Raw genomic sequence first — 26899 nt, 5'->3', positions numbered from 1 at the left:
TCTAGGGGACTGCATATCACCGCTGAACCACTGCCCAGCCACAGCTCCTGCTTTGAACTGCAGCGCTAGAAGCCACATGGTTGACCAGGGCTCGGTCTCTACTCCTATGTGTTTGATGTTTTCCTTATATGAGTCTTTTTCTTGCCCTTTTGCAGTTGCCTCATTTAATTTCTGCAGGGCTTCAGTATCTAAGAAGATATTATTTGGCATAAGGACTTAAGCTATGTCTTCTCCCAGGTATATTTGAGTTTAATTTCAGTACCCTTGGAGACCAGAAAACCTTTAAAGAGGCAAAGGAATGAATGGCTAATTACGGGATTCCAGGGTATTGAGAACATAGTATGATAATAATTCCAGGGGCAAAGGGCTCTTCCCCGATGCTTTTCACATATGATCCCAGAGACCACGGGCTCCTAAACTCTGAAGAACATCAGAATAATCTGGGGAGCTTATTAAAAATACAGGAGGTCAGGAATAGGGCCAGCAGTCCAGACAGGCAGGCAGGATTGTGATAGGATTCAAGGACTTCAACTTCTGAGACCCTGTGTTGTAGACAGCTGCTTATTCTGCACTTCGTGAGGATGGGAGTCGCCCGCGTGAGTGTGGGCGTGCACCTGGCTGCACGCACTTCAGGACCTGCAGCTTTGCATCTGCAGTTCCTTTTTTGGCAACGCGATTTGAGCTGCTACCTAAGCACGACCTCTAGCTCAAGCTGTAGGCATTCTCCTTGTTTACCGGAGGGACTCTGACGACCGCGGTGGCTGCTGCCCTTGCTTTGTGTCTTAGGAACTCTGGTGTAACTGTGCCATTGAGCCCCATAAACTTTCCCCACACCAGTCTCGACTTCTGGACTGCTGAAAGCGTCTAGCAATAGGTGTCGTGATCACTTCACAGCGGAAAAACACTTTCTGTGGCTTTGCTGCTTCGGATGCTATGCCTCCCTTCCCTCCCTGTCTCCCTTCTCTGCTTTTACCTTAAGGTGGAGGATCAGCATGGACTGAGCCTCACCCTCTCGTTCTCTCCTGTCCGTATCACCCACGCGTGCATTGCTCATTTATTTGCATTGGCAGCGCGTGTTCTAAATGCTGCAGTAAAGCTCAGTCCCCATCCAGGATGGGAGTGGAGTTGTTAAAGACAGTTGATGAGGTGGCATCTGTTGGCCAACAGTTTTATGCTGCAGTAGCTCTGAGCAGATAACGTTAATAGGAATCACATTTTAAAGTTGTAAATTTGATGTAAAAGACTAAATTTGACAATAATGGTGTTATAAAGCAAAAATCCTATTTATTAAAGGGCCCCTGCCTCTTCTTCGTGTGAGGGGCTCCGAAATTCGTGCTCGTACCTGCCCCTAGCAATTACCATGCCTTCTCTAAGACTCTGTTTTATTTTTCCATTTTCATAACAACTACATTATGATGTGACATATTTTTTCCAGATATTTTGCTTGAATAAATAAATAGGATATTAAATTCAACCGGGGTATTAGATTATAAATTAGTTCTGTAATAGGCGTCATAATGTTATTTAGATTTTCAGTTTACACAGACCTAGTAGCAACTCCCCAGAGCTATGCTACAGAATTAGAAGCAGATAGAAGTTGATGTAAGAAAATTGGTTTTTGTAATATGCTGATGCCAGTCGAGTTGCGCTGTGTGTAAAGGTATTTAAACAGAGCATTCTCACTTACTTCATTGTACAGACAAAAGATTGATAATGATTTCAAGTGATTGATTTGTTGGTGCTGATATTGGCCATGAGGGCAAACTCAACTATTTCTTGCCAAAATTAAAACAGTACTTATGTACAGAGTCTAAAAATCCGGGTTGTAGAAAGCAGACCCACTGTCTCATGGGTGGACGCTCCTTTTCCTCTGAGCAATATGACAGTGACATATCTCATAATTATTTCTTGGTGATGAAGTTAGTCCTTTCAGTTCTGTTTCATGTGCAGAAAGGCATCTCTCCAGGAATCTGTGTGGTGGTCGTAGGCGCCGCCAAGGGGGGTGTAGCTTGATCCAGCCATTACCTGGTGGACTCACTTGTCATAAGCACTGGGGACTGGCCAGGTGAGTGCCGAGAGCAACCTGTGGGGGAGCAACTGGGTCACTAACAGATTTCTTTTGTTGTTTGTTTCCTTTATGAGAAAGAAAGAGAGAAAGAAAGAGAAGGAAAGGGACAGACAGGGAGAGGTGTTTTTGACAGGGTGTTCTTGTGTCTCAAACCTCATGCCTCCACCTCTTTTTAACAAGGTTACAGACTACCCAGCCACGCCCAATGTGTTCATGTTGGCCTGGGAATTGAACCCGAGCTTTTCAGCCTCTCCCACAGTGGGGCTACCGGTACAGCACCATGGCTGCCACTTCTCTCCTTTTATAAAGTGTATTTTGTTCATTTTGTGAGAGAGAAAGAGAGAGATAGGACCCTCGATGGGAAGTTGTGGCCCTTCCCACAGCTCCCCTGTCAGGAAGGCAGCATGTGGACACACTTTGCATGCTTAGGTTGACCTGGGATCAGAACCTGGGCCACATGGTCTTGGTATCGTGAGCGGTGCTCTGCTGCCTCTGCCACTGTGGCTTGGCCCGGAACAATTTCTTCTTTATAGTGAGGTCTTGCATCTCTTTAAACCAAAGCTGGGAATTGTCAGTGGGCAACACAAGCCCCACCCACTGCCTGGTTTTGTGTTGGGCACCAGCTAAGAACGGTTTTTGCATTTTTAAGTGGTTGAATAAAAATCAAAAGAAGACTAAGGCTTCATGACATGGCATATAAGAATGACATGAAATTCAGCTTCAATGAAGTTCAAATTTCAGTTTCAACATAAATAAAGTTTTATTGGAACACAGCCATGTTCGTGCATTGACGTACCATCTGGGCTGCTCCTTCCCTACAACAGCAGGGTATAGGAGTCCCAAAGGAGACCAGATGACTGCAAAGCCTAAAATAGTCACTCGCTGGGGTGTCACAGAAAGCATTTTCTGACCTCTGCTTTAAATCGAATCCAGGGTAGATTTAGCATCGTGGCCTTATCAGGAAGCCTTGGACAGGGGTGGTATTGAGTAGGCAGTGGATACCCTCTGCTTGGACTTTTGGTCATTAGTGAACAGTAACACTTCACCTAGAAGGGAGAGCATGAGGTAACAAGTGAAAAGGATTGTACCCCCGAGCCTTGGTTTAAAAAGGTGCCCCATGTAAAATCAATCCAACTACCTTCTGTAGCATGACTAAAAATATCCCACTGGAACAAGCTCACTTCCGAGTATTATGGAACTTTTATCTGAATATCAGAAGGTCGGTGCCCCATGGGACCTAAAAAAGTGTCCTAACAGGGCAAAGTCTATTTTAGAGTCTCATCAACCATGCGGCACTAGGGGAGGACAGCCCTGGGTGGGCAGGTGAGAGCTAGGTCTGGTTGTCTTTGCAGCCATGGCATTTTGGGAAAAGCTCATTCCCTTTCAGTCTTCCATCCCTTGATCAGTAAGCCAAAGTGGCCGGTCTCAATGACCTCTAACGCTCCTTTGGGTTCTGAGATGATACAGCGACTCTGATCACAGGAACTACAGCCGAAGAAGGTCCCAGTCCCAGGAAAGAGTCTCTTCTTTCTGGCAGTTCTGTAGCTTCCCTTGCTTCTAAAGTGCTGCATTTCATTAAGGGTTCACAAGTCTTGACATGTTTGTAAAGAAAGACACGGCAGGAATTCATATGCCTCGCCTTATAACAAACATGTTGTGAATAACCTATATTTGGAATACAATTTGTCATAGGGATGCGGGCAGAGTTTTAAATGTGAGCAGCTTTGGAAATGCGATGTTTTATTCTTCTCCAGCAGCTCCCCGAGCTCCTCCACTCTACCCTTCGAAGGGAGTCTTTACTGGACAAGCTGCTCTCTCCATTTCCGAAGAATGGGAACATTTGCATTAACCGATGCCAGAGATGCCATTGTCATTTCATGAGAATTACCCTTTCCAATGAATGTTAGATTAAGGACCAAGTAAAATCCCTTGAAAGTGGCTGGAAGATAAATTAGAGTTGAGCTGCAGTTAGGTAGAACTAAATTTCATTCCTTCCCTTTAAAATGGTTTTTAATTGATTTGGCATACTTTTTACGTTAATAATGAATACTGTACCAGGGTCTGCATGATCACTCCTGTGAATTAGATCTATTGCACTTGAAACAGCTTTTCCTTACAGAGGACAGTGATTCTAATGAAGAGTCGTTGCTTATTGCACCGATGGAAGTGTGGCTCATGGTGCTTTCAGACAGTTCTCTGATTAGCAGTCCAGTCTGTTCCCTTGAATATTTTACCTGAAACCGTATGGAAATGTAGAAAGGAGAGGTGCTTTATCACAATGTTGAGACTTCTTCCCCACTTGGCATGAGATCTTGGAGCTGGAAGAGTCGTGCCAAGACATCTTTAAAAAGGGTGCAAATGAGTAACTCTGAGAAAACAAATGGTTCTTCTGTTACAATAATGAATTTTTTTTTTTTTTTTGAGGAGGGACTAAGTTCTTAAATTAGGGCCTATTGATGAGGTATGGGAAGTACAATGTGGTGGAGATGAGGATTGGATAGGTTTGGTACCTACCTGCTGGGAATCATGCAAAGGGGCATGGTTAAGCCAATATGGAGAGATCAAGGGAGGATGAGGCCTAGCACCCACTGCGTGAGCAGCAGCATACTGAACTGCAGGGTTGGCTGGAAGCCACATGACCAACCATGGGTTTGGCTCCTAAGTTGACCTGAAAACATGGTAGGTCCATGCATGCCCAAGATACTAACAAGAGGGAGGGCTGGGGGAAGGGAAATGTAGCATGACCAGAACCTTTTGAGGGTTTTTCTCTCTCACTCTTGTAAACAAGATCAGAGGAAACATGGAAAGAAAGAGAGACTGAATTTTGAAGAACAAGGCATCGCGAGAGAAGTAAATGTTCAGCACATTTTTACCTTAAATAGGAGATTTGGTCACTGTCAGTAAGACCAAGAGCTTGAAAGTTTAGGAAAATGATGGATCTGAATTTTAACATAGACTAATAATAACAACTAGTATGGAATGAAAGACTTACCTTGTTCCAGGTGCAAGGTTCAACATTCCCCATAGAATGATCCACTTGAGTTGTTCCTGCAGCCCTCCAGGGCAGGAACTACTGTGTTTGCCACTTTGAAGAACATGAAACTGAGGTAGAAATTTTCTTTAGTCAAGTTCATATGGCTGGAGAGTGATGAAACAAGGATTGAAATGAAAGACTGGAAGAATGATTCCATGTCTCAGGATACACTGATTCTACAGCAGCAGGATTACGGAAAGAATGGTGCATTTCTTGAATCTGAACAATGGAAGTGAGAACTGGGGCTGAACTGAATAGCTGCCAGTTCCCATAATGCACTTGGAGCACTAGGCCACTGCATGCTCTTTTGCTACCAAACTGTAATTAAAATTATCATACAGTATAATGATTTCTAATACATTTCAGAACAAATCACCATCTTATATCTGACATGTTGTTAATGTTTACTACCATAATTACCAATTTGAAATATAAGGCAGCAATTTTTATTAGTGTTTGGTTATGTATAATTATGTCAAACATGAGACTGCAATTTAGATTGAACTGTATTAGCAGAGATCATGCAAAATGATTAGACTGTATATCTGACACCCTGGATATTTATGTTTCTATAGATTATTTTTTTCTCTCAAAACCATAAAGAATTATTTAAAGATAATCCAAAGCTTATTTATAATACTTTACATTTTAAGAGTTTTAGAATGTGGGACTATCCAAACTAAAAATGGAAAACACTGAATCATGGTTTAACTGAAAGGGATGGAAACTACAAGAAGCAACTGCTAGACCTTCTCCTGAACATTTTTCACATAAAATTTCGAATCCTCGGGAACCAGCAGTTAGCATAATGGCTATGTCGCTGGACTCCCATGTGGTCGACCGTGGTTCTCATCCCGGACCTGGTGGCTTAAAACTCACGCCGGGCACGTGTGCATGCGTGCCCAAGATCCCGAGAGGAGAATGAAGGAGGAGGGATTGCGGCGTGACCATCCCCCCCGGGGGGTGATTTCTCGCTTTCTGTCTCTCTGTCTCTGTCTGTCTGGCAAGCACACGCACCCTATAGCAAAAACCTCTCAAAAAAAAAAATTTCTAATCCTCAGTACAACTGTACTGTTAGGTTGTCAGGAAAGTCATGATGCATTTTTTTTTTCATGTTTTCTATGCAAAAATGCATCACAACTTTCCCAATGACCCAGTATTTCCTCATTTTCCTGACCCGATAACTGGGACCCAGAGAATTTAAGAGTTTTGTCTGTCGTGATAGATGGAGCTGAAACTAAGTTTATGGTCTTTCTAGGAGATTTTTATCCCGGGTAATTAAAATAAGAAGTCATGGCAGGCCGTTGCTACAGTACGTATTCTATACGATTAGGAGTGTTTGTGTTCTGTATTTAATGAGATAATATATACACTGGTCCTTCCTTTTATATTGTATTCGTCAGGGTTCTCCAGAGGAACAGAAGTGACAGGAGAACACACACACACACACACACACACACACACACATATTTACTTAGTATAGAAATTGGCTATATGATTATGGAGACAAAAGAGTCCCACGATTTGTAGTGGGGAGGCCTGAGAACCATGAGAAAGAGTGGTCTAAGTTGCAGTCTGAGTCTGAAGGTAGAAGACCCATGTCCTAGCTCAAAGATTATCAAGCAGAGAAAACAAATTCCCTCCCATTCAGCTTTTTGTCATCTAGGGCTTCAGTGGATTGGATGAAATCAGCACCCACTGGGGAAGACAGCCTGCTTTACTCAGTCTCCTGATTTCAATGTTAATGTCATCATCCAGAAACACCCTCACAGACACACTCAGAATAATGCCTACCCATGTAGCTGGGCGCCCGATGGCCCTGTCAGGCTGACACATAAAACTAGCTATCCCCTCCAGTATCTCATTAGTAAGTTTCATCAGTTCTATTTTAGAGCTGGAAAAACTGAGATTTGGAGGCTTTGGAGTTGTACCCCAGTTTGCTGCAGTTAATACTGTGCAAGAGCTGGGACTTGAACTGGGGGCCTCTGAATTACATTCTGAGGTTTCATCAGGACAGACATTATGAGCTTTGTGGTTACCCCCAGGAGAGTCTCGGGCTGCCCTTCAATATAACGAACTTGGAGCTCTTCCTGCAATGATAATGGGGAGGATGTAGTATGGTGATAAGGACAGCTAACAGTGATGAGGGCGACATGCTAAGCTGTTTACATTTATTATACCACTTGAATCTCGGAATATGGCCTCTCTGTGGCTAAGGAAACCAGGAGCTGGAGAGGTTCTCAGTACACAGTAGCAGAGTTAGGGATTGAATATAGGACCTCTCTCATGTCACAGTTCACTCTCTTACACGTTTGTTGCCACGGGATTAATAATCAAGCCACTTCTTGGGACTATTGACCCTGGATCCTTTTTCTTCCCTAAGAAGATCCATTTTTGTCCCTGAAAGAAAAAAAAAATATATTAACATTCTCCATCATACTATATTTCAAAAATTCGGTCATTAAAATGCATTCAGATGCTAACATTTTAGTGACCAAAAACAAATACAAAAACCAAAGTCTAGGAAGATTACCTCTTAGTGCTGGTACACAGTCAAATTACTTAAAAGAAATATTTTAGGCACTAGAGCAATAGAGCTACGTTAGAAATAGAAAAATAGTTACATGTCTTAATTCAATCATTAGAATGACTTGGTGAATTTCTACTCAATTGTTCATTTATACGTGCTTCAAAAAAGAATCATAAATTGGGGCCAGGAGATATAGTGGTTAAGGCACTGGACTCCCACACGGCTGACAGTGGTTTGAGTCTGATAATTAGTTTTTATTTTTTGGAGAGGTTTTTGCTACAGGGCGCATGTGCTTGCCAGAGAGACAGAGAGAGACAGAGAGACAGAAAGCAAGAAATCAGCCCCCAGGGGGGATGGCCACACCGCAATCCATTCTCCTCCGTTCTCCTCTGAGGATCTTGGGCACACACGTACATGCACCCCGTGTGAGTTTAAGCCACCGAATCCAGAACTCGAACCACGGTCAAAAGCCACCGAATCCAGAACTCGAACCACGGTCGACAACATGGGAGCCCGGCAACATAGCCATTATGCTAACTGCTGGTCCCATGAGTCTGATAATTATGCCAGGCACATGTGTGCGTGTGCTCAACATCCTGAGAGGAGAATGGAGGAGAAGGGGTTGCAGCAGGGCCATTTCCCTGGGGAGTGATATTTCACTTTCTGTCTCTCTGTCTCTCTCCAGCAAGAGCACATGTTCTATGGCAATAAAACAAAAAATCTTAAAAAACAAAACAAACAAACAAAAGATCACAAGCTCCATGAAATCATGGACTGTATGTTTCATTTGTCACCCCACCTGGTATTTACTATAGTATTTGACTTCTTTTTTTAAAAAGAATTATTTATTAATTTTATTTATTCATTTATTTTAATTTGACCAGAGAGAGACACAGAGAGAGATAGAGAGAAAGAAAGCCACCAGGTCCAGGACTTGAACCGTTGTCGGCCATATGGGAGTGTCCAGTGCCTTAATCACCATGCCACTTGTTGGTCCCCAGTATTTGATTTCTTATAGGAACTCCATGAATACATAAAAAAAGAAAAACAAAAAAAAAACCAAATGAACCAATCAGTGAAGTAAAAATACTAGTTTGTATTTTTTAATTTAGTTACTATGTCATATACTTTTTAATTATAACCTTTTAAAATATTACTGAAAATTAGATTTACAAAGCACTCGATTAGTGGAGATATTTGTATCCTAACAAAGAGTGAGGTTTTGTCTTTAATTGATTCTTTTCAACTTAAATTGATTCTGTTTTTTTATATTGACTCAAAGCCGAAGTCATATACCTTGTGAAACCAAAGACTTCTCCCTTTGTGGTCCTATTTGGTAGTCATGCAAACCTTGTCAACCTTCTGTCGCTTACCTCTGGAGTCCGTCCAGTAGAAGGGCATCTATGATCAGTTTTTGATTCCATCAGTGGTTAGGACTTAGCTGGCTCTGGACTCCTGCTGGGCTACACACCACTCAGCCAGCGACTGGCACGTGTGAGGCTGGCGTTAGGAACTGGACCAGGGAGGGTCTGACCGCGCGTCATAACTGACATGGCTGGCTGGAGGCCGACTGGACTCCTAGCAGTGGTCTTGGCAGTTCTGGGCTGTCTGAACCATTGGGAGCCAAGCCAGATCACACTGAAAATGAATACCCTTTCAGCCAAAATGGAAAAAAAAAGAAAATATTTTTGTACTTAGTGTTTTATTGGACTTTATGGTAGAGAATCATTGTGTTTGATTAAAACAATGTACACGTCAAGATTATGAACCTTCGACTTTAATAAATGAAAATTGTTTTGTTTTCCTATCTCACGTACTTCTGACATCACAGAGATCTAGAAATAAGTCCTTTTAAGGTTCATCGTGAAAAAAGAACTTAGAAATCCTTTAACCCCATTCAACAATTGATCCCCTAAGAAAAGATAAATATCACTGTTGTTTGTAGATTGCTAGATCACCACAGAGATAATTCTTTGATAAATACAGATGGTGCCCTTATGGAAATTACATGACAGTAAGAAGATGCCAATAGAAAAAAAAATGACATGCTGATTAGGTGATAAAATGGTATTCAGTAGAATTATACTTGTTTTTCTAATTTATGGCTTATTTGAACTTGTGATACCCTATTTTCATTTTTTAAAAAATAAGTGCACCTTTTAAAACTTTAAAATAATATGAATTTGATTATCTGGAACATAAAATGCAAATTACTGAGTCATGCCTGTAAAGCTCCGCCTCCTCACCCCTTTCTCACCCGGAGCTATTCTTCCTGGTATGAATGAAGCTGAAACCATTGTCAGAAGGCTGAAAACACAGCACTAGGCTGGTAGTCACAAAAATGAGGCAATTAATATATTACTGGGAAATTATTGACATAAAAATTAATCTTGTGCTTGGACTGGTGGTGCAGTCGGCAGCGTACTGGACTGCAGTGCTGGAAGCCACATGGCCGACCAGGGTCCAGATCTCCAGGACAGCCTGAAAACACACCAAGTGCTAGAGTACCCAAGATCCTGATGGGAGGTTCGGGAAAGGGTGTCACTCTCTCTCACTTTCTCTCTCTCTCTCTCTCTCTGGTGAGCATCTACATGCTGTCTATCATGAATAAAATAAATAAACTTTAAAAAATTTCAGTTTTTTTTTGTTTTTACCTTAGGGTTGCAGCGTTCTAGGAGGAAGGGTGTAGGAGAAGGTGAGAGGTTAACTGAATGAAGAGTTCATTTCTGGTTAGAGAGACCATCTCAGCAGTAGTTCTCCTGTCGGGTCTCTTTTCTTTACTCTCTGTAGGTCATATTGTGCCCCAATAACCACCCCTTTTTCCTATTTAAGCATCAATTAAAAAAAAAAAAAGTAGAGAAGCATTTTGTGACGGTTTTCGAACACGGAGGGCATTTGCATATGAGCGTTGCGTTCTTCCGCGTCCCCAGCTCTGTTTGTTGGGGGCGGAATGTGGAGAAGTGTTGCCCAGCCTCTAGAAATGGCACGTGAGTAATCCCGTAATCAGTGTAATGCATTCTGTTATGGGAGTAATCAAGTCATTCCGCTTTGAAGTAAGATCCAATTTTTAGAAAGTGGCTGATGAATGCAGTTTCAGGTATTTAGAGGAGACTGATGTACCTGGACGATTTGGGTCTTCTAGTAGCACAGGGGGGAAAAAAGCACTTTGGAAACTGAAGTGGACCATTCTAAAAATACCTAAGTTTCAGGATATATTTTCCTGGCGGCATAGTATGCAATTTAAGATTTTAAAATTAAACACGTCTGTGTGCTTTTGAATTCAGTATTGCCGAAAGCTCAGTTAGTTGGGAGTGAGGGATGGAGAGAAGGTGGCCCAGGCTAAGTCTGAGGCTGGGTGCTTCTTGCGCCCAGGCCGCTCCTTCCTCAGGTCTTTGTACTGTGGGGTCCTCCCTGTTACTCAAGGTCTGAGTTTAAATACTCCTGCTCTCACAAGTGCCTCTCCTGAGCACTCACTCCTTGCCCGTAAGCCATACTCTCCCTCTGTTTTTTTTTTAAAATTTGTTTTTTATTTTTAAAAATTATTTATTGAGAATGAGAGGGAAGCCCCCACAGCATCTCCACGCCACTATCCTTCCCCAGCCATAGCCAACCCCGGGTCATGGCCACGCACATGCCTGCCGTACTCAGGGAGGTCTCTAGACTTGGACCTAGTATCGCAGAAGAGCATCTCATTCACGGCCGTGCCATACTGTCCAGCCCCCCTCCCTTTCCTTGCTTACTCTCCTTACGGTGCCTGTCGCTGATAGAAATGCTTACCACTTGGTCACTTGCTGTCCTCTGGGAGAATGCAAGCTCCTTGGGTACAGAGACTTCGTGTTCTTCGTCACAAGAGCCCAAACAATTCTAGGCACCATAGAGGGACTAACGGCTTAGGGCTCACCTGGTCCGTCAGCTCCCGGGTGGGAGACCCCAGCTAATGGGCGCTCTGGTTCCCAGCCAGGCCACAAACCAGCAGTCAAGCCAAATGCTGCAGGGTGTCCCTGCTAGTTGAGGTTTGGATGACTGAAGGCATTTTCACACGAACTTGGGCATCGTGGTCATGTTCTGTGTTCCATTCACAAGGCTTTAGCAGTCCAGATCCCATTAATGCCAGGGTCTTTGCCCAGAAGCTTTTGTATGGACTCAGGCCAACACAACCTGTGAGCTTGTGGCCCTTCTCCCCACCTGAGGCTTTTCAACAACTCACTCCAATAGTCTTTCTCTCTCTCTCTCTCTTATTTTTATTTATTCATTTATTTATTTTTGAGAGAGTTTTGCTATAAGTGCATGTGCTTGCTGGAGAGACAGAGATACAGAAAGGGAGAAATCACCCCTTCAGGGAGGATGGCTACATCACAATCTCTTCTGCTCCATTCTCTCAGGATTTGGGACATGGACACAGGTGCACATAGGCCTGGGGAGAGTTCCCGGACGCTGGGTCCTGCACCTGCACTGTGGTTAGCCTTGTGGGAGTCCAGCACCTTAGCCACTATGCCTCCTGGTGGCCCCTCTCCTCTCTTCCTTCCTTCAGTTCTCTGCCATTCCTTTCCTCTCCCCTCTCCTTTACTTTCCCTTTCTTCTCCCTCCCTTTGGCTCTTTCTCTCTCCATTTTCTTTTGCCTCAGAGACTCTGGGTGAGTCGCATGGATTCTCTCGTTCTGTGCCTCCATTCTAAAGCCCTAAGAAAACAACACTGCCCTGGTTCCCTGCCACCCCTTCCACCTCGGATGTGTCAGTGCTTTAGCATCCAGTAAGGTCTTCGCGCAAAACCCCACATGTAACAATTTTTATATGTAAGTAAGTTATTTTTGGACTACTTATTGATGTAGAAACACATCCCTATATGATTTCTTTCCCTTTTTTTTTTTTTGGTTTTTGTTTTTCCTCCAGCATTGATTTTCTGTTTATGAAAGTTAATGTGTGCTCACTGCGAAGCGTTCAGGTAATGAAGAAAACCCAGGGCATCTTTAAGCAGAAGGCGTCCCCCAGGTAGCCAGAAGACGATTTGGCTTTCAAGAGAATAATGAACAAAATTTGTTCTAAGAGTCCATGTATTTGGAGAAAATAGGGGGATTGCCTGTCCAAGGGAGTGAGGAATATTCAGATGTTGCCGGCATTTCCCCCAAATGCATTGTGGTCCCGGAGTAACGATCTAGTTTATAGGAAAAGGAGAAATTGCTGAGGTCCAGTGGGCAGGAAGCACTGCTACTGGACTTGCTGGGTTTGCAGGAAATAGGGTCAAGTCTGCCTTTTCTAAAAAGCCACCAGAGCAGGTCTGAGTCAGATAGGATATCTAGTCCTTACCTTTCGATTCATTTGTTCTTTTAGCACACCCACATTTCCTGAAGTCTGTCACATACGATTTTTCTATGCCAAAGGGTTCCATGGTCAAGCATGGTGTGGGGACACTCATACCATTGTTGATATTTCTCGGGAACTTGTGCTACCCATGAGCATATTAAAGAATGGGAAGCCCTGCAGGGAGGATAATGGTGCTACCTCGTTTCTTGTTGTCGCTGAAACTTCTTTGACCGTGTCCTTTTTCTTTCTTTCTTTCTTTTTTTTTTTTTTTCTTATAAGAAATACTGCCTAATACTCCCTGGATCTATCTGGTCATAAAATCAAAGAAGCCATTTAAGCAAACGCAGTTCTTGTCTACCTGCTTTGGGCGCGTAATCCTCATTTGGGGCTTTTGCCTTTCTGTACTCTCTGTCTCTGTGTCTCTCTTTTTCTGGATGAGCGAGGCAAAGACCCATCTATCAATTCCTCGGTGCCCAGTATGTGCTGGGTACTTTGCGTGACTGTGTTGGAGCCCCACAGCAACCCGTGAGCCTTATTTTACAGATGAAGATCCTCTTAGAAGGGGTGACGTTGTCACTTAGGGTCACTCAGTGAGGCACGCGTCGGAGCTGAGGTGGCCATGGCTGCTGACCCCGTGCCACGGCTCTCCATGGTGCTTCCAAACTCACACTCGGCCCCCAGCAGGCTCAGTCCCCACTGTGCCATCCCCATGCCTGTGTCCCTAAGTGGCCTTCGTTGGTCACCCTTTGACAGAAACTGTGGGCAGCAGTGTGGCATCACACACAGACCCTTCACAGGCTGGTCACCAGGAATGAAGTGTGTGACGGGGAGTTGGATACATGGCTTCCTCAGAATCCCTTCCAGGGCTGGAAACAGCCCAGGAGGAAGTTTGACGACGAGTCTTCATGGACATGAAATGGGGACTATGCTCGGTGTGCAACGAGGCGGTTCTCTTCACTCCCTCGCCTGCTCAGTTTTTCTCCAGATCATTTACCACCAAAGGACGTCGGTTTACTTATTTGTTTATTTACTTGTTTATTGGCTCACAGTGTACCTGCTCATGTAGGGACGTGAACTCCTGGTTGGGAGGGGACTTTAGATCACTTGTTCACGACTGCAAACTTACACAGTGGTGCTGTAGAAAGATTTGGAGAAAGAATAAATGGTCGAATACAGATTTTTACCATTACTTCTATTTTACAGGGACTTTTCAAATTGCCTTCTTTGTCTACTTCTCTCTCAAAAGTGGTGCGCACCTACTTAGAACCGTAAATAAAGCAAGTCTGCCTTCTTTTTTATGTTATTTTATTTTTGCTATAGGGTGGTTGCGCTCACCAGAGAGAGACAGAGTGAGTGCACGAGAAATTGAGAATTTACTCCCTGAGGGGATGGCTACATCACAATCCCTTCTCCTCCATTCTTCTCTCAGGATTCTGGACATGCACACACACACAGGCCCAGTGTGATTTTCAAGCCACTAGATCCGGAACTTGAACTGCATACCAAGCCATGTGGGATCCAGTGACTTAACCTCCATCCCACCCGCTGGCCCAAGAAGTCAACATTCTTAGCTGTTCCAGCGTAACAGATATCAAAGGACTCTGGGCTAGTGTGCACTGGCTGTCTGCGAGGCACACACAGCTCCGGAGTCTGAAGCACAGGATGGTGAGTGGCCACAGGGACAGCGTGTAAGTCGGCCCTTTGTGCTGTCCACACGGCCCTGCGCATGCACAGCGTAAATCTCTTCTGCAGAAATCACAAGTTCAAAACAAAAAGGACCTCCAGATAGCGGTTACTCTTCCCATTCACTAACACCATACCCTGCCTGGCTCCTTAACCTGGGATGGGAAGGCATTGCAGCGTAACTGATCTCCTTCACAGACCCTTATAAACCTTCCTCGTAAGGGGTCCCTAGATCTTGGCTGATAGCCAACTGGATCTGGCAAGGTTAGCATCCCTGAAAACCTGTGAGCAGTAAGTAGACTGTGTGGGTGAAATATTTTAGTTGGTGCCTAGTTTTAGGGCAAAGAGTCTAAAAATGGGTTTCCTTTTATATTTGAAGTTAAAAAGAAATGATGGTTTGTTGGGGACCAGCAGTTAGCGTAGTGGCTATGTCGCTGGACTCCCACGTAATTGACCGCGGTTCGAGTCCTGGACCCAGTGGCTTAAACTCATGCTGGGTGTGTGCGTGTGCGTGCCCAAGATCCCAAGATGAGAATGGAGGAGAAGGGATTGCGGCGTGGCCATACCCCTGGGGGGTGATTTCTCGCTTTCTATCTCTCTGTCTTTGTCTGTCTGGCGAGTGCACGCGCCCTATAGCCAAAAAAAAAAAAAAAAGAAAAGAAAAGAAAAAAAGAAATGATGGTTTATTATTTGCGTCTTCCCTCCCTGCCTCACCTGTAGGATGGATGGAATCAGAATCTCACTTTTCATGCACACTCTCACACACACTCACACTCAGGTTCATGGCAGAAGTGCCTCTGATCTCTGGTTTAGGAAGTCTGGAGAGGCCAGCCCAGGCAGGGCCACCTCCCCTCCTGCGGCGCTCCAGGCAGACTCCGGTGGAATTCAGTGTCAGAGAAAGGGATTCTGCCGAAGCATTTTCCAGCCTACTGGTAGAGATTGAAGCCCGCCAAGCCTGATGGGATTATGGCAGTCCAGAAGCACACTAATCCCAACCACTGCTGTTTGAGATGGCATGGGGGAGGAGGACGGGATGTGTCACTGAGCTGTGTAGGAGGTGAGGGAGGCCTTAGAGACCGAGTCTCCCAGCTTTGGAGTCCCTCCTGGGAATATTAAACTGCTTGCCCCAGAGACAAAGTAAGGATTCTTCACTGTGGCTCTGTTGATAACTTTAGTTTGGATACTGTTGTGTAAAATCTTTGTCAAAACGGGCCTTTAACACACACAGCTTGTGGGGGGAGGGGGGCTTATTGTCTTTCAGTAGCTGATTGTACATTACAGCTTTTAAAAGGATGAACTTTTATGATGATGGTGTGTTGAGGGTGGGAGGTGAAGGGAAGTAAAAAAACTAAGAACAAAGGAATCCTTTAATAGCCAGAAACAGTACAATAGAAGGAGAATATTTGGGTGAAAAAGAATAAGCTGAAACAATTGCAATCAAAATTAAAAGTGTTCATCCAATTAAATCCTTATGTTCAATGTTAAAATAGTTGAAAAAAATGAACAGTCCACGCTCAGAACAGATTTATTTTCTTAGGCCACACAGAATAAAGCAAATCATACCAGGCTGTAATTAATTATACCCAAAGTCAAAAATGGAACTAGACCAGGTCCTCCACCCACTGGGGGCTGAGAGTCCACTATAGAAGGGGGAGGTGTGTGGGAACCAGGTGGTGAGGGAAAGCAGATGACCCGGGAGAAGGGCCGGGCTGGGAGAGGAGGAAGAGGTGAGTGTGGTCTGGAGAGACTGGAGGCTCTCTGGTCAAGCCGAGGCAGGGCAGGGCTTCAAGAATGTGGTCCAAGTAAAGCTCGATTTGCTGGGCACTGGCGTTTTCGACAGATCGTAGTGACGAGAGAGGAAGGCTGGGAAACGGAAGGCAGGAAGAGTACCATGGAGGCACCCTCTGTTCCCAGAGCCTTTCCAGGAGGCTGGGAAGCCGGTGGTGATGCGCCGATTCCTGGAGTGATTTTTATGAAAACAAGCCAGGGATTTTTTTTTTTTTTTTTTTTTTTTTTTATCACAGTGTGGGAGGAGAGTGGGAGACGGCCAACGGTAAGAGATAGGGAATCAAGGATGGCAAAACAAAAGGCAAGGTATGCAGGACATAAGAATTGGAAAATTATTTGCTGAGAACATGTATGTTAATGTGCTTGATTGAGCCAACATACAGTGTACTCTGGATGGAAAATCTCACTTTGTATGCTGTAATGATGTATAGTGAGTGAGTGTAAATAAATAAAAGTAATCAAAACAAAACAAAACAAAAAAAACAAGCCAGGGAAACTAACAAGGGTGCAAGCGTAGAGCTCGTCGGAGTAGGCACGTCCGTGTCTTTCTATGTACGAGGGATGTGCGGACCCACGTGTGCACAAGCCAGAGGCAGACGTTACTGGCGGACGCGTCAAGGTGGAAATTCTTTGCTATGATTGTTGTGGCCTCTAGCTACAAGAGCGAACAGGTGAAGAGAGAGTCTAGAGACCCAATGTAGGGGGAAAAAAATGACATTTTAACATTTTTGTCAGGTAGGCAATTTAAAAATAAACTTGAATTCAATGTGTACCATGAATGCTAGAGGTTGTGTTATAACAATGCAAAAATGCCTGCTTTTCCATAGCAGTTAAGGAAAAAAAAAAGCAGTACGTCGTGGGGGGGCAAGGGGCCATATAGAGGAGACACATACGTGATGTTGACAGCAAAGCTATTGAAAGCATACCCCGACGCTGCCCTCCAGAATTAACACCGTAACCTGTGTCAGGGGCTCTCTATTATCCTAATATCTGCTTTTGGATTCTGTCCAGTCCCATTAGCGATTCCCATGTTGATTGCTCTGTTACTCGTGAATGTTAATTGCTTCTAAATCTCTTTGGATATTCAGATGCTTGGGGAAAAAAAATCCTGACTGGAGAAGGTGCGAGTTTTATTAATGTGCAAGTAAACAAGAAATCCGTTTAGAGACCCGACTGAAGTGTCTGTGACTCAAGATGTCGCAAAGAGCTGATGTGGCATCTTTGCATGTCTGTCATATGTCGGTGGTGTGAGAGAGGGAGTGGGGGAACGGGCTTTCAGGACTGGCTGTGGGTTGTCCAAATTCGGTACGCTGTAGATATAGTTAGATAATCAAATCCTTCCCTCTGGGATTCCTGCTTTGCTTAGTATGAAATGAGGACCTTGCTGCCTCTGAGATGAGCTTATATTTTGTGAGTGCTATTAAATCAGAAGATGTTCAAGTACGAACATAATTTGGCCCATCACCTAGTGTTGATCTCCACAGCTTCCTAACTAGAAGGAACCTCAGAGATATCCTTGAACTTCCTTCATTACCACTGGGAAAAGGGGTCCAGGGGGATGGGAGTGGAAGGACTGCCAAGCTGCGCACAGCAGGTGAAGGAGCAAGGCCTTCCTCCTCCTCGGGCACTCAGAAGAACAGGGGGTGAACAAAACTGGTGCTTCTTATATTTGTTGTGGAGTTTTCATTTTTTTCTTTTGGATGGAAAACTCCATTATGGTTTGGTATCGTAATTCTTCTATTGGTTATGCCAGTACCCCAGCGAGAGTAAGAGGAGGAACAGAGGAAGGGCAGAGCAGCCCATTCAACACTGGGGTTCACCAGTTCGGTCACTATGTGGGACGTGCCTTGACTTTAGTAGGAAACAAAAGAAGTCCCTGCTCTGTGGAGCTTATATTCTAATGAGGGGGACATGGACAAATAAAGAGACCATGCAATGTGAGGTTATGGTAAGTCTTACAAAGAAGAACGAGGACAAAGCAGTGAGGGGACAGAGTGTGACAGGTCCCAGCCATTTGAGATAGGTGATCAGAGAAGACTTCAGTGGGCAGGTATTTGGGTAGAGGTCTGATGAAAGGGATGGGGTGAAAGCTGCAGAATATGCAAGATTGTCCCAAGCAAAAGAACGAGTGGAAGGACTTAGGTCCCGAGGCGTGAATGTGCTTGGGTATTTCAGGAGGAGTAAAGAAGTCTTTGTCTGCACAGGTGAGAAAGGAGGAGATCCTGGGAAATGATGACACGCCAGTCATAGGCTTTGGGAAGCCTCTGGGGTAGACATGTTTAAGGAGACTCATCTTTTAGCACTTCTGTAATCCCAAATAGTATGGTTTATGAACAGAACCCAAATTAACTTTTGTTCTTGTTTGTTTTTTGAAGTTATTTCCCATTGGTGTCTATGACTCACCAGAAGTACCTAGAAAGCACCAGAGCTTTCTGGAGAAGTTTTGCTCAGCATGGCTATCACTGTTCTAAAGTCATGGCACCCCAGGATTACATTGGGTTGTCGGAAAAGTCATGTCATATTTTTTTCTGTTTCTCTATGCAAAAATGCATCATGACTTTTCTGACAATGCAGTAATTTTCTTGATGGTGGAACCTGTATCACACATATTTTTTTGTGTCCTACGGAAAATGTAAACAGTGCTAAACTTATATAAGAACTCAATAAATATTGATTATTTTTTCGGTGTATGATAAATAGCCTGAGAGTGGTAGAAAGGATTGGGGGGGGGGTCTAGAAAGAGTTCTTAAAAATACACCCTTCTAACAATGTTAGTGAGATGACTTCTGAAGAATTCTGACTTCCTTAGAATATTTTTTAAAGACAAGTCCATATGCTGAAATGGGAACATGAGTATATAACAAACTGAACAGTAGTAACATTATTTGCAGGCCAAATTTTATTTGGATGGTTGCATTTTGTCAATCTAATTTCCCTCTCATGTTTTAAACTGAATATGGGCATTTTTCCCCCCCAGCTTTTTTCTCTGGTATTAAAGGAATATTGGTGTCTGGGGGATTTCACTGATGACTGTCTTATTCTGGGTAAAATGTTTTTTTATATGGTGAGATTATGGTGAAAATGACACGGGAAATAACAGTCCCTAAGGGAAAGATGGGTGTTCGAGATGTGCTATGATGGACAAGATCACAGTTGTCATTTTCACCCTCTCCTTGCTGAGTTTTCATCGTAATAGACAGTTAACTTGTTTCCCTTTTCTGCTTCAGTATCCCCATCTGCAAAGTGGGGGTAACACAAACTTACCCTCTGCCTTTCAGGTTTTTTGCGAAAAGCAGTGAACTAATATTGGTAAAATTGGAGCCCCATGGATGAAGGATACTTTGTAAGTATGACACATTATTGTCCTGTTATTTTCTGTTCTTCCGAAATGCAAAGATCGGATGTTTGCTTTTGCCGTATCAGAAATCAGCAACACCAAAGTGCACACCCAGATATCGATAATCTGACGTCCTTGAGGAGTGGAATGTTCCTGAACTCTCTGATGTTTGATGAATGTGTTGCATGTAGAGAGGCTAGATCCCTGGAAGAAATTCCGACAGCGTTTACTAAAGCATTTGGAAGCATATGTCTGCGTCTTATGTGTGTAAAACACTGCTGTAAACTCTAGATATGCATGCGAGGTGTCTTCATGTCCCTTCTTCCACGTCTCAGTGCCTTCCTTTTCGAATTGTGTTTAACTTGTGCTCCGAGCGCTTTGCGTATCAGATAAATGGTTGGTTTCAGGGACAGACTGCATGCTTTAATGAGGAGAGCGATGTTTTCTTAATGATGTAAGTTGATTAGACAGTTGGCTAAGTATTGCATTTCCAGACTTGAGAGGAGAGGCCAACCCGAATGTGAGCTACCTGAGGATGGCCCCTACACCTGGTTACATCCAGGTGACGTGGGAGTTAGTTGTCACCTCTCCATGGAATGGCACAGGCTGCAGACCACAAAGCCAAAAAGCAAGCAGAAATGTAGGATCCTTGAGCAACTGCTTCTACAGATTTTTCCGTCTTTCATCTTGCTAAGTCAGCTGATGTCCTGCAGGTGTGTAGGCTATGTGGCCAGTGCTTAATCCATGGCAGTTCTTTTTGAAGGACAGCTGTCACTCTTTACAGACTCTAATGTAGAGAGCTTTGTAAAGACTGGGGCTGCTGTGGAAGCACGTTTTGAGCAACTCTGGGATTCATGGGACCAGAGGATCTATGCTGGCAGGGTCCTCACATGTCTGCTCTGGCCAGTTCTAGAAGGTTTCATCCGGCTGGTACCCGAGGGCCTCTGGAGGCTTTACCTACAGAGAGTCTATACCTACAGAGGTGACTGTGGGTGACAGTGTTCACTGCCTTTACGTCACTCTAGCCTTGGGTTCGAATTTTACTATCCACATCTACAAAGAGCAAGTCTTCCTCCTCCATAGTGACACCCTTCTGAATATTTGGTGGCACCTCTTCCAAATACTGGGTCCCCCACCACTGGTGTCCCTGTCAGGATCAGTTCTTTCAATGATGAGAGCTCAGTGCCATGGTTCCCAAACTCTTCACCCCTTTGGAAAGGTTCTCATTTATCTCTGTCTCTCCTGACAAGCAGCCCTGAGAATCTACCTTCTCCAGGCCCCATTCTGCACCTCAGAGTCAAGAGTTCTAGTCAAAGGTACGGAAGAGAATGACCCAAGAAGAAAGCGTCTGGAATCACGTGTGTCCGTGGGTTGGTTTCAGTAACGAGACAGCCAAGCCCACGGCCCTCTGTGCAGTGCACATGATTGACAGGGAGAACGTTGTTTTGGTTAATAATACAATCTGCTTGTCTCCTGTAGACGCAGCCGTGGCCTCCTAATTCGTTAGAAGTGAATTAAGGTTGTTTACCGATGTTTTAAAGTAACTGTCAGAGTGAAGAAAAAAAGTTTGTACTAAATGAGACCACTCACCTACTTCGGAGTTGCTGTTTATTTTAAGCTGAGTGCATAAATAATATATTGAGATACGAGGGGTGATTTCAAGCATTAGAACACGAAGCCTCCTGTTTACTAACTGTCATTGGGCTGAAGAGAATTTAAACAGCTCTGAACCTTTTTGTCTGTGAATGCAAGGCATGAAATTAACTTTCATTTCATAGTTAGCAGAAATCATGATTACGGCAGCTTGTTGACGGGTCTCCTGCCGATCTGGATCTTTTTTGCTATGCAAGACAAGCCTTGGCAACGGAATCCTTTCCTTGTCTCCTTTGAAACACTCCCTCCTTTCCCCATGGCATAAGCAGGGGCCTGTCTGGTCCTTGAGTCAAGTTTGTTCTGGATAGAAAGAGGAATTCTGGAAATTACTGTTGGGTCATTAGAAAAATCATGATGCATTTTTACATCAAAAAACATAGAAAAATACATCATGACTGTTCCAATGACCCAGGAGGCTACCTTCCAGGATTAAAGTCCTGGCTGTTGGTGGCCCTTTCTGTATCTCACCGTCTTCATCCGTAAAATGGGAATAATAACAATTGCAGTGCTTCACAGGAAGATGGTGAGTCACCCACGAAGTAACCGTGAAATGATTTTGAAAGGTGTCAGAGGTCATCGCTGGCCAGGACAAGATAATACTATTTAATGCTGTTAAGGCTGTATTTGAAATGATTTACATTTATTAATACAACTGCCCGTCACCCTCTGGGCTAGGCATTGTTGTCCCACTTCCTCTACCACAAAACCGAAGCACAGCGAAGCTAAGCAATGCATTCACCAGCTCACCACTAAAAGGTCCCACGAAAGTGTGTTCTTCGCTATTATTTGTTTAGAAGAAGGGACCAGGTTTTCCTATAAATGATTATGCTTCTTAGTTATGAACGAGTCACTGAAATATCATTTCTAAAAGCCTGGGCCGAATTTTGGGTTGAGAAAACGTAGGCGTAGCTTGTCCGTTAGCAGGGAGGATCTCCTTTGGGTAGGAGAGAACAGACTGTACGGATTAATTATGTTTAATGTGTAAGTACCCTGGGGATTCCGAGATGAAAAGCCCTAAGTGAAAAGACTTACTCCTCGTCATGCTTTCAGAAACACGAAGTTCGAGTCACTTTTTGTCCCCTTAAACTTGAAAGTGTGAAGGCCTGTTTAAGAGTTTGAGGAATGTGTTATATAGAATGAATGGAAAATACATGGAATGTTTAATTTTGTGTGATTACATTTCATATTTGCTGAAGTAACTGTGGCAACCCAAAATGCCTACGAGTACCATACCTGTTTCGGTAGAGGCCTCTGGGTTTTATAGTCTGACACGTGAGCCCCTTGGGAGAAATCCGTACAAAACAAATGAACAAGATTGCATTTGTATTTGCCTCATTGGAAATGTGTGATTTGTAAAACTACTTTTAAATTTATATTTACAGTATATTTATTTTGATTTCAAAAGAGCAGAGCCTGGGACCAGCTGTTGGCATAATGGCTATGTTGCTGGACTCCCATGTAGTCAACTGCGGTTCGAGTCCCGGCCACGGTGGCTTAAACTCACACTGGGCACGGGTGCGTGTGTGCCCAGGATCCCGAGAGGAGAGTAGAGGAGAAGGGATTGTGATGTGGCCAGTGCCCCTGGGGGTGATTTCTTGCTTTCTGTCTGTCAGTCTTTCTCTTTCTGGCCCTATAGCAAAAACCTCTAAAAAAAAAAAAAAAAAAAAAGCAGAGCCTCGAACGATGAATGTTAACAAACACGTTGTGAATTTGCCAACATTTTCCTCTCAAATACGCTTGGTCTGTAATAGGGTCACAGTTAAAAGTTTGAGTGGCCAAGTAGGGGGTCTGACTTGCTTTGGATTTCTGAATGAAGCCATCCAAAAATAGAATCATTTTCATAATCCTAGAAAAATGAATGGACTCATGAGAAGTAATCAGTGGAGGGAAAGAATAAATTCCGCACATCCCAATCACAGAGCTCCTAGCAATTTCTGGTGTGCTCTAGCACTTGTTAATACAATAAGATAATTGCATCATTAACTACAGGACAGAATTTCAGTCATTGGGAACTTGGTTTTCCCATCACAACATGCAACTTGCTGATGCTGAGAGCCATCCACAGTGTGTTTCGGAGCTCGGGCTCCTTCTTCCACATCACATCCGCTGCAGCCTCCTGCAGCTTCTTGCGGTTCTGAAACACTTCCCTTTCAGGTTATTTTTAGTTGGTTGTATTTAGACAAGGTGAAATTAAGCATGAAGTCCCCTGAAGTTTCACCTGCCTGACCAGACCCTGGGAGTCGAGGATCATTTTGCTGAAAGTGTCCCTGATACCATCTCGATCTTCCCTCACAGTAATGGGCAAAAGGCATTCAAAACCTGAAATGCGAGCCGTGTGCACCCCGGGCAGGGCACCTCTCCGAGTGGTTGTGAGATCACTTAGTGGAGCTTCTGAGAAGGCAGGCTTTAGAACAAGGCTTCTTGGATTCAAAGCTGGTGTGGCCTCTTTCTCCCCATGTGACAGTGGAAAAAGTACTCAATTTCTTCTGTTGACTGACTTGTAAAAGGAGAATCTTCGCACCTATCAGTGTTGGTGCAATGCTTAATTGGGTTAATATATGGAAAGAGTTTAGAAAACACGGGACAGATTTTAGACATCGGTAGGTGTTAACTGCTGTTATTACAATTCAGAGGAAAGTTTCATTGTTATCTGAACCGTGAGTCAGAACAAATATGTAGACTTAAGTTTTACCCATTTGAGAAATGTTTATTGAGTAATTAACGTACTACTATCTTGGGCGTCAAGCAAAGATGAATAATACCTATTTCCTGCTCTGGAATAGCTCAACTGAATTGAGAAAATTGTGAATAATGGTGATGGTGGTGGTGGTGGTGATGAGGAGGAGAAGGCTAATAAAGATATTATCAAAACAGTGTCCGGCAGATAGTAAGCTCTTGTAGCAGGAACTGGCCTGTCATCGGAGTCCTCAGTAAGTAATACATACATGAATAAATGAGCAACAGGAATTTGCTTTCAGATGCTTTTGTTTGAAAGTCAAAACAGTTTGTTAGCATAGGAGAGTCACTTAGCATACAGTGGACTCAGTATATGCTTGGAGAATAAATGAATGAATAAATGAATGGAGAAAGCTGGCTTTAAGTTTTTTCTCTTGAGGACTCAGAAGAGTGTCCTGTGGTTAATTTGAGATACAGATTCATTTGCTGTTGATGAGTACCAGGGCTGGCACCAGGTGGGGGACATGTACTGGGTGCTGGATTCCCAGAGACACTCATTTTCAGGGGTGTGCAAATGCTTCTTTAAAAAAAATTGCCAGACGCTCATGTGCTCACTGGGGAAGGAGAGGGAGGGAAGGAGAGAGAGAGAGAGAGAGAGAGAGAGAGAGAGAGAGAGAGAGAGAAGGGAGGGAGAGAGGGAGAGAGGGGGGGAGGGAGGGAGGGAGGGAAAGTACTCCCTGTGGAGGATGACCACACTGCAGTCTCTTTTCCATTTTCCTCTTGAGGTTTTAGACTCACACCAACATGTGCCCAGCTGTTTTTCAAGCTGCCAGGGCTGGTGCTCGAACCGTGCACTTGGTCATGTGGGATTCAGCCACCACTGGGCCATGAGCTGGACCACATAAGTACTTTTTAAAAATTTGTGAATTTGTGCCTTTTTTTTTTTTTTTTAAGATGCTTCACTCTTCTCATCTTGATCCAGGATCTGTTGAATACATTTGTCTTCCATGTAGGGCTGTACTTTCTGCAGATGTTTGCAAATGTTTTTGCACATTTTACTTGGAAAGATTTCTAAGCTCCAGAAAGCTTGAAAATAGTTTGAGGGATACTGCATACCTTGCCCGTAAGTTCATCAATTGCTAATATTTTGTCACATTCAATTTATATATGGCTTTTAACCTTGTCCTGACTCACTAGCAGAATCGTGTTCCTCTCCCACATGTCACTCCGGCTCCCTGCCTCAAGGGCACGCAGTGTTACATGTCTCAAAAGTACAAATGTGGGGAGGAAAAGCCAAAAAGAACACTCAGAGAACTTTGCTCCCATTCTCTTCCAGTTTATAAACGGCTGCTTGAGCCTTATTAATAGACTATCATATTTAGAATATGGTCAATATAAGAAGCCTAAAAATTTAAAGTTAGAGTTTTTCTACATTCTTTGTCATTCTGTTTCACAGAAGGGAGTTTTTCATTTGTTTGTTTCTTTTGACAAGGCAAGTTCCCTCGACCATAATTATTTTGCTGAGAGCCTTCCAGAAGTAGATGGTAGCCCAGTTAATGCAGTGTGACCATTATGACAGTGTCAAGAAGATTTGCTCTAAGGGGTGACTTTGCAAACATAGTCCAGAGGTTGTATTAAGAGCGTGGTGACACACTCTCAGAAAGGACTGCACACTTGATTTCAGACTGCACTGACAAATGTATGTGAAAAACCTTTTCTGATGCTAACACTGACTGTCCAAGTATGGCGAGAGATTCCAGAAGGGTGCGTTTTCCAGTAGTTTCGGAAATCATGTCTGTGGAGGGCTCAGGGATCTGAGGAGGGGCCCTGGGGCTGCCATAGGTGTTACAGTGTGTGTCAGGGAAAGGAATGACATTAGCTTTGGAAATCCAGGCCACTTGCTCTACTTCCATTAAATAGTTCTGATATGGGGCTACCTGTGGTCTGGTGGTTAAGGTGCTAGACTCCCACCTAGCCGACACTGTGGTTCTAGTCCCAGACCCTCAGGCTTGAAAACACACGGGGCAGGCGAGTATGCAGGCTCAAAATCCCAAGAGGAGAACGGAGGAAAAGGGGTTATGGCATGGCCATCCTTCTTGGGGGGTGATTTCCTGTTTTACTTCTCTATTTCTGTCTCTTTCTGGTAAGAGCATAAGCCCTGTGGCAAAAAAAAAAATCTAAAAAAAAAGTTCTGATGTTATTTGTTTTATATTGGGCATTTGCCTAAGAGTCAGCTTTAAGAAAGTGCCCTAAAGCTAAAAAGAAATAGTTTGGCAATAGAGTGATAGTGGGTTGAAGACATGGGAGAACTTCACTCAGGGATGTTGGGTGGCAGAGGGAAGTGACAGCTGCCCATTCCCAGGGTGGAGGGCTCAGGAACCGTGAAGAGCAGTGGCAAGGACTCGAACACCATCCATGTCTGCAGGCATTCAGCGGGGACAAATGCAGTGAGTCCCCAAGGCAGTGCTGCTGGAACTCGAGTGATTTCTGGTCCTAAATTCAGAGACTCCGATTTCATGGCCCCAGAGATGAACTCGGGAGTCTGATTTTATGTCACTCCATGTCATATAGAAAACAGTTGCCCTCAAGTCATATTTATGTCATAGAACATTGAAGTATTTGGTGTTGCTAAAGTTGACAAAATTGGGCCAGACAGTGGTACAGTGATTGTGTCATGGACCAAAAGGGGAAGGTCCCTGGTTCTGGACCTAAGACTTCCCTGTGCTCATGCCCGTGGTCTGGACCTAAGACTTCCCCGTGCTCATGCCCGTGGTCTGGGCTGGCAGAGACTGGGGATGAATCATGAGTGAAGACCCTCTTGGGGATGCCT

This window comes from Tupaia chinensis, unplaced genomic scaffold (genome assembly GCF_000334495.1).
Source record: "Tupaia chinensis unplaced genomic scaffold, TupChi_1.0 Scaffold000426_1, whole genome shotgun sequence".
NCBI classification, from domain to species: Eukaryota; Metazoa; Chordata; class Mammalia; order Scandentia; family Tupaiidae; genus Tupaia; species Tupaia belangeri.
The sequence above is the reverse complement of the archived record's forward strand: the minus strand, read 5'-3'. Positions refer to the sequence as shown.